The sequence below is a fragment of the Lytechinus variegatus genome, chromosome 1 (assembly GCF_018143015.1).
Source record: "Lytechinus variegatus isolate NC3 chromosome 1, Lvar_3.0, whole genome shotgun sequence".
NCBI classification, from domain to species: Eukaryota; Metazoa; Echinodermata; class Echinoidea; order Temnopleuroida; family Toxopneustidae; genus Lytechinus; species Lytechinus variegatus.
In genome coordinates this window covers 75,370,153-75,379,576 of record NC_054740.1, presented here as the reverse complement: position 1 = coordinate 75,379,576, position 9,424 = coordinate 75,370,153, and positions in this window count along the sequence as shown.

The window sequence follows — 9,424 nt, the reverse complement described above, 5'->3', positions numbered from 1 at the left end:
AGGATTTTCTCTACTCAATTACTATAAAACACACAATGACTTCACGCAGATGATAATCTCATGGTGAAAATATCACCAAAGTGCCCATTTTGACGTACGAGTGTCATTTTTGGCTTTTCCCCCAAACAAAAATTTGTTTCGTCGCCCTTGCCTTCCCATCATAAAAATTGAAAAGCAAGTGTTTCTCCCCCCACCACACTTGCCATTCCTCTGCTTTCCGGGTTTCCATTTTTCAGATTAATGAACCTTCGGATTAATGTACCTTCGAAAAAGCGAACCTTATTTTGTTTTCGGATCATCGAACCTTCGGAACAACAAACCAACGAATCTTCCTTCGGAATAACGAACCTTCGAAATAACGCCACAAATGTTCATATTAAAGAACCCTTTTTCGTATACGTGTGTTTCAGAATTAGGAAGTGTAACCTTTTTTTGCACATGTATACGTACTCCAATTTAATGTTAGTATATCAGTGCAATTTGTTTTTGACTCTTTGTAGAATGCATATTGATGCATCCATAACCATGTACACATTAGACTCTTCAAAATTCAGAGACGTATAGAACAAGAAAGGGCAATTTGTTTTTTAGTGGTTTCTCGTATTTTATACTTTGTGGATTATATCAAGCTCAGTGGCTCTCAAGTATTTAAGATTTTTCAAAAATGTTTTGATGATCGTGGTTTTGTTTGATTTTTTTCTCACAAAGTAAGCATTCAAAATATCTAAAGATCTATTGTGCCTGTACAATTGCATTTGTGTGATAATCATGTTGTACCAAACAAATTGAGATCGGACATTTGAAATAAAAAAACCCTCTTCATATTGCATAGAGATTTATTTTAACTGCGACTCAAGTAAAAAAAAGAATAAAATTGAAAGCATATTCACTGCCTTAATTCAGAATATGTGTGAAGTGATTTTTTTCAAGGTCTATTAATCAGGTAGATGAAATTTATGATTTCATGTTGGTTATATACATACGTGTAGATTAAAATTGAATAGGAATATCTCTTTAATTTTCAATTAGGATGTATTATTTAAACATTGTAGTTGCTGTAAAATGATCATTTTTTTACATTCATGATGTGCTTACATGTTTCTTGCACAAAGTATTGAATCCAAATCCAAGTTATACTGTTCAGATTGAAATCAATTCAATACAGATTAAATAAACATGAAGAAATATTTAGGCCTATATAGCTTTTAGGAGTTTCACAAAGTGTGACTTAATCCCGGGGGGGGGGGGGGGCCACTTACATTGACGAGTGGATACCATGGGCGACCAAAAAAACAAGTAGAAAAGATGTATTTTTCACGATAGGGCATGTATAAGGGTGTCAAAAACACAAAAATAATGAAAAAAGGTATCTGTTTTGCTAGGAAGATTACGTGTTTAGGGTCGAATTTGCGGGGATGATAAAACAAAATTAAAATGTTTTATAAAGGATGTCCTTTTTGCCCCAACACTTCGTGTTTAGAGTCCGATTTGAACGAGGTGTAGAAGGACGTGGAGTCGTACGGTACTAAACCAAATAAGGTAAAGCCGATGACCGAAGGACCCGTAACAATAAAACATTCCTGTACTTGTTTGGGGGTTCATTTCAGGTAATATTTGCCAAGAGTATCATTTTGATTCCAATACTTGTTAAGGGTAGGGTTTCACCCCAGGTTTCACATGCCAGTACTTGTTAAGGGGTCCATTTTCAGAATATGGAAATTCCGTGTTTAGGGTGCTTTTGGAGACCCCATGGTCGTGCATGGTATCCACTCGTGAATGGAAGTGGCCCCCCCCCCGGGACTTAATGCAAATCTGCACATGTAAAATTCAATGCATAAATCTCTTCGAGTTCAATGAAGTAGGACATTTTCCCAGAGCATTCGTCAAACAAATAGTGATTCTAATTATTGTTATAAGCTACTGAAATCCTTGCATCTGATTGGCTGAGAGCAAATCATTGGAAATCAGTGACTTAACTCTTCACGAAATGCTCCCCTAACATAACGTGTGATAAGTTATAAGGCATTACATGCAACAGAGAATTCAAGTGGTACTCAACATTATTTTGTATGAAATAACCTCCATTAATTTGCTCATTGTATTTTAAGTAATTAAAGTAGAATCATTCATAATAGAGTAATATATGGGAAAAGCACATGCAAAAATAACATGAATTTCTATTTGTCATGAATATTCATGCAGGATGCCTTCATCTACTGAAGATGTAGATATAGTGCCTACACATTTAGTAAATATTTTTTATTTCTACTTGTGTATATTATACAAATAGCGAATAGGCATGAGTGCGATGGTGTGAGATTTCGCATGAGGTGAAAAAAAGATGCTCTATTCAACGAGGCATTAGCCGAGTTGAATAGAGCGTTTCTTTCTTTCACCGAATGCGAAATCTCGCACCATTGCACGAATAAGAATATTCGCTATTTGTGATGTACAATGCCTCCGAATGTAGCGAAAATATGAAAAAACAAGAGTTTTTCCCTCCAGTAATCTATGAAAAAGGGAGCAAAATTATTGAAAGCCAAAAGCAAAATCCCACAAGCCGGGCCCACAAGCACACATGACAGCATTGCGCATTTAGCCAGCAAGCTGTATGCGCATTGTCACTTTATTCAATGAAATCGCATTGTGAAGTCACCTCGTAAAGCCATGCAATGGTACATTTTGGATGGTACGTCTTGGGTGCAACGGTACGAATGTGTTACATTCAGCCTCCCATTTGATTGCGTACAACAAGCTAAGTAGGCGTTGTACAATATGTGAATACATTGTAGCCTTAAGGGGAGGGGTGTTTGGAGTTAGTGACCAAAATGAAGTCAACTCTGCTTTTACAAGTGAAGAATCCTTACCTGAAGCATCTCCTGGGGTGCATTTCTCTGAAGTGGATTGTCAGTGATTTTAATTAGGTCTACAATTAAAACCCAGATCAATCACACTCGATCAGTTTACCGACAATCCACAACCAAATACTTTTTACAAAAAGAGAATGTTCGCAAGATGGATACTGGTTTGAGACATTCAAATATTAAAAGTACATGGCTATTATCTTTGATATTTGACAACAAAATGGAATATGAAATTTTAGTAGGTCATGTCACTTATATCTTTATATGCCCGTCCTACGGGATGTATTATGGTATCATGCTCTTTGTCCGTCCGTCTGTTTTGTAACCTTTATAAGTGCTTTGCAACGTGAAGTATCGTTGACTGGGTTGATATTGCATGGTGTTACCTGATTACCAAGGCTTGCACGACTTGCTGAGGAAATACCATTAATTAGACCTTCTCATCGATTGGATTATTTATTGCCATCTTACAGGAGCTGGCTAATTTCAATCAAAGTTTCTCAACTTTCTATCTCAAGATATATTGCAGATTTATTTTCATGAAAATAATGGTAAATTGCCAATTCGTCTATTGCCAACTCATCCACTCTACACTTCATTTAGTCTAATGCCATTCCCTCCATCTATATTGTGTCTAACAACCATTTTGTCCAATAGTAAGTTGTCCCAATCATCACTTTGTCTAATCCCCAGTTTGTCTGTGACCACTGAAGTGGCTACCCTGGGTAAATATACCAGTATTATTATCATTATCATTTTGTCTCATAACCAGTTGGTCTAATATCCATTTTATTTTCATTCATTTTGCCCAATTAAAATGGCAATGACACCATGTGGATAGACCTAAGTAGACATGTTGGTAATTGGACAAATTGGCATTAGACCAATTGAAAGTAAATCGTAAGAATGGGGTGTAATTTAAAGGTCAAGTCCACCTAGGAAAAAAGTTGATTTGAATGAATAGAGAAAAATCAGACAAGCAAAATGCTGAAAATTTCATCAAAATCGGATGTAAAATATTCACATGACAATGACGAGAAAATACAAATATTTCATCTTTCATATAATAAAATACAAAAGAAATAGTTAGTGAGTGATGTCATCAACTCTCTCATTTGGATGTAACTGGCTCGTTCATATAACTATTTTGTTGAAAATAAGTGAAACTTTAAAATGCCATACCTTTCTTATTTTACATCCGATTTTGATGAAATTTTCAGTGTTATGCTTGTTGAATTTTGCTCTTTTTATTCAAATGAAGTTTTTGTTGGGGTGGACTTGTCCTTTAAGATTTAAGCACTTTTTAAATATGATGTGGAAGCCTATAAATAGTATGCCTAGCATTCTAGTCTTTGAATTGTTATTTTTGTCAAACCTCTAATCATGACATTACTTACCTTGTAAAGTTGTAAATTTGTATAATAAAAGCAGGTATTATTCCTCGAACCCTATTTGTTCATATTTTTTTTTCAAAGTAAGATGGCATTTACAAAAACAGCACTACCAAAACTGGAGTAACTGTAGTGTTATAGAATTATTCTAATCTTGTTGTAATGGCATATTAAGAAAACATTGATTCCTTTTGATGTATTACTTTTGTTATTAAAACTTTTACTTCAGGCTGTAAGCATCATTGCTGATGCAGCAGGGCATTTGGGGAAACACACAAAAAAATTAATATAAAGGAGAAGCAAAGGACTGGGGTGATATTCTGAAATCCATTTTATCTCAGATAAGATAAAATATTTTATCTCTGTTAAAATCAGTGAGATAAAATACCTTTAAATTCTCTCCCAATTGGTATTCCGAGAACAATTTAATCTTCATTTTAAAATATTGAATAACATATTTTAAAGATAAAATCACCTCAGAATACCGCCCCTTGTATTCTCCAAAGAGGTTTCAATTGTATCACAGTTCAAGACCACAGACTATGCAAATTTTTGTACATAATTACGTTTATAATGAAAAATCCAATTACATGCTTTTGGCAAAGGGCGTTAAAAGGGAGGTGCGATAGTACGAGAAATCTGCATAAACCATGGTTTTGTACTTGTACTGAATTGTTGTCAAGATTTTTTTCAGAAAATGAAAGTACAATTCCTACTCAGTACATCAGTAAATTTCCATGCAGCAATTTATTTTAGTTTCTGAGATTGTGTAATTTCAAGGCAATGCCATATACAATTTTTTTCATAAAATGCGCAAATCTCATCAGAAATGTGTAATGTAGCAAAGTATGTAAACATCATGTATGCGCAGTTAACATGCCATTGCGCGGTCAGTCAAACCATTGTGTCTACATGCTTTGGCTTTGCACATGAAAGAGTGATACAACATTTTGCTTGATGGCGGACAGGGTTGTTGTATTCCTTATTACATGTACGCTTTTGCACAGGGAAAACCTATACCGCTTAACAGAAATTACAAGCATGTTGCTCTTGTACGATATCTAATTATTGCTTCTGATTATTGGTCAGTGTTAAGTATGTGTCTTGGTCTTTCCTACCATGTATTTTTTAGCAATATAGATCTTTTATGGCTTGGGACAAAATGTTCATGTGACAGTAAATTTTGAAGTCATTTTTCTCTGAAATGGGTTTTGCCCTGTCGTATCTCGATAGGATGGTTCAGATGACCACCGATGAATAGGAACCTCTTTTGAGAATACGGGCCAAAGAGTGCAAAACAAAGAAAAAGTTAACATCTTATTCTATCTTTAAAATATGAAATACAAATAATTTTGTGATTTCACTTAAAAATTCATTTTGATCTGATTCCTGATCAAAATGAAATCTGCTTACGAAACCACTTCGTAAGCAGGAGTTGGGCCAAATTTCAGGACATCATCTTCTATCTTTCTGAAATAATGGCTCTACTTTTAAGAAACTATTGCAGGTAGGGGAGCTAGGTATGAAAATATAATTCACAAAAATTAATAGATACATTTTGTATGATTGGAATATTTCATATTCAGGTGGTCTGTCTATGAAGGATCACCTCTTAATTTTGTCAGAATGTTCTTTATTTTCTTTTTATTCATTTCAATATCCAATTTTTGTCACCAAGTTTTCTCCGAAATGGCTCTACCAATTTTACTGTATTTCATGTCATCTAAACTCCTCAAAAAAAGTTTGGAAATCTGACTTTGATCGACGATCCCTCATCGATTTTAGTTAATATCAATGTGTAATTACTATCAATGAATAGAGGATTTAATTTTCTTTAAAATGATACCCTACATGATATGATTATGGTTTGCACGGAGGTGCAGTGCCTTGAAATGTAGGGCAAGGTCAAAATTCACAAGTTGCAAAATGACACAATATTGAAAGTCACTGTTTTTTTCCGTGGTGATGAGTGAGTTTCTCAGTGGTCTCTTGACTTTGATCAATAATTCCGCATCGGTTTTAGTAAATATCAATAAGTAATTAATATCAATGAAGGGATCATTTCATTTTCTTTAAAGTGATACCCTGCATGATGTGATTCTCGTTCACACGGAGGTACATTGCCTTGAAATATGGGACAAGGTCAAAATTCAAAAGTTGCAAAATGACACAATATTGAATGTCACTGTTCTTTTTTCATTGGTGATGACTGAATTTCTCAGCGGTTTCTTTTTAATTATTTTCATGCTCCTTAGCATCAACATAAACATGGAATCAAGCACACCTCTGCACAAGCAAACACATAAACAAACAAACATGCATGGGTATTTCAAACCACGACTCAAACCATGTTGTCTCAAAGAACCATCACTACAAAAGCAGGGGCTTGATTTGAATGGATTTTCATCTCTATTGACACAGACAAAAGAATCATGTTCTGTATTAACCCTTCATGACTATTTCTGCTCGTTTTGCAGCTTTTCAGTTCAGACCTCATCCAACACTTTTGAATCCTGCTCTTTTCGTGATGGCATGGTCTTAACAAGCATCGTATCATTTTGAAGAGAATTAAATGACATTTTGAATGATGTAAAAAATGTATTGTTAAAAATTGGGAGTTGGGAGAAATTAATGGCCAAAGTCAGATTTCCAAAACTTTTTTTGTTCGTTTTGCAGCTTTTAAATTTAGACCTTATCCAGTACTTTTGAATCCTACTCTTTTCATGAGGACATGATCATGAAAGGAATGGTATCATTTTTAAGAGAATTAAATGATCTTTTGAACCATGTAAACTATGCATTGTGTAAAATTAGGAGTTGGGAGAAATTAATGGCCAAACACAGATTTCCAAACTTTTTTGAGGAGTTTATAAAGTCTATCTTAGAGATGCCACAATAAGCCTTTCAAGGTCATCTGGTCATGATGACGTCATCTAGGTGTCATTTTTAAAAATTCTTTATTTGATCATATATGCATAATGGATCCTCAATAATCAATTATATTTACAGCTCATATAAACTTTCGGTCAAAGATCAGTGTCATCAAAGGTCATGTAGACGTCATGATGGGCGCCTCAAAATTGAAAATGCTCTAAATAAAAAAATGATTAATTTTAGGTATACATTCAGGTAAATCTATGGGAAATATTGCAGCTCAGTCAGTATTAGGCGTCAGACTTGTGTCTGAAGCAGTCATGGGGGCACAGGTTTGAGTCCGAGGGTGAACATGAATTTTCTTTCTTTTAAATGTCTCTCAAATGATTCTTTATAACAATTCCAATTAATGAAAGTGAAAATTTTGCAAAATAAAACAGATAATTACTACTTTTTTTCATATCATATCTATTCTTCTATTATATTTTGTATCTATCTGTCTATCTATCCATCTATCTATCAGTGCTATCTATCTAATATCTATTCATCTCTTGATATATGTCTGTCTATCTATCTATCCGTCTGTCTGTCTATCTTATATATGTTTATCTGTTAAAATATGTCTGTCTGACAGACTACCTAATTCGTTCGCATGACGAATCAAAATTTAGTTGAACTATAATTTTCCATTTTCCTCATTACCAAAGCTTCATTCTTTATAACAATTCCAATGAATAAAAGTGAAAATATTGCAAAATAAAACAGATAATTATTACTTTTTTGCATATCATATCTGTTCTTCTATTATAATATATTTTGTATCTATCTGTCTGTCTATCTATCTATCTATTTATCTAATATCTATTCATCTGTTGATATAATTATGTCTGTCCATCTATCTGTCTATCAATCTATCTATTTATCTAATATCTATTCATCTGTTCATATAATTATGTCTGTCCATCTATCTGTCTATCAATCAATCAATCAATCAATCTATCTGTCTGTCTATCTTATATATGTTTATCTGTTGAAATATGTCTGTCTGACAGACCACCTAATTCGTCTGCACAACGAATCAAAATTTAGTTGAACTATAATTTACATTTTCCCTCATTACCAAAGCTTCATTAAGGCTGTAAAATTTTGTAAAGATGACTTACAATTTTTCAATGATTACATATAAGGATAATTTGTAATGATACCATACAGGTATAGTTTATGTGACAATGCAGTCTCCTTTCTTGGGGTTAAGGGTTGTTGTATGTGGCTATATTATCCTCCAAAGGATTTTTAGATCTACATTTATTCTTATCTGCATACTGTATATGGCAAATAATAAAAATTAATACATTTTTATGGTGAAATAATGTTTTTAATAGATGAATATTTTACCATAAATGACACTTTATTCTTTTTTAAATATGAAAACAATGAGTAATTTATAAACTATGGCTTGTATTCTGAATGATTATTGTCTAAATATGAGGGGTTTTTTTACATCACCAAAAGTGGAATCGATAAGAGTAAATTACATGTATCTAGGAATGGATTCTACAATAATTTCTTCATTTATTACATGAGAAATAACTCACCAGACGTATATTGCAGTCACATATCACCAAAAACAGCCGTTTTAACGTGTTTGTACCAGTTTTAAAAACAGATCAAATGGCTGTTTTCGACTTGGTGTAAGTGCAGCATAAGTAACATGCAAGGTATGAATAATTTCTGACACCTTGGCTTTGCATATCAGCAGAGTTCTTTTGTAAAAAAAGTGAAAAATCATGTCTTAACCATCTTTTAGCCAATATCCTCACTGATGCATATTATATCATTTCATCAGGAGAACAAGACAAATAGACGAGATGTGAGTTTTGCATTTGTATACTTCTGTAGCCAGTAAATCTCCAAACAGAATTAAAAAAAAACGGACGTCAAGGAAATATTAAGCATATTTAATCCAAAGTATAATATTAAAGCACACATTCTTTTTATATTGGCACACCTTCAGTTTATCATGAAATCATTCTTCCTTTGATTTAATCATTACCAATATCTCCATCATGACCATCATCATCTCCACAGCCTTCATATTCACTATGATCACCATCATTTTCATCCTTATCATGCTCTTCTTCTCCATGTACATTTTGAACTGATGTTTTTCATTCATTTAGAAATAAACCCACTCTTCTGTATGAATATGTTAATCAATTTAATGAACTTTTGTTTTTGTTTTCCCAGCAGCCTGCTCATGATGATAATCCTCCCATTAATTGTTAAAGTAGATCA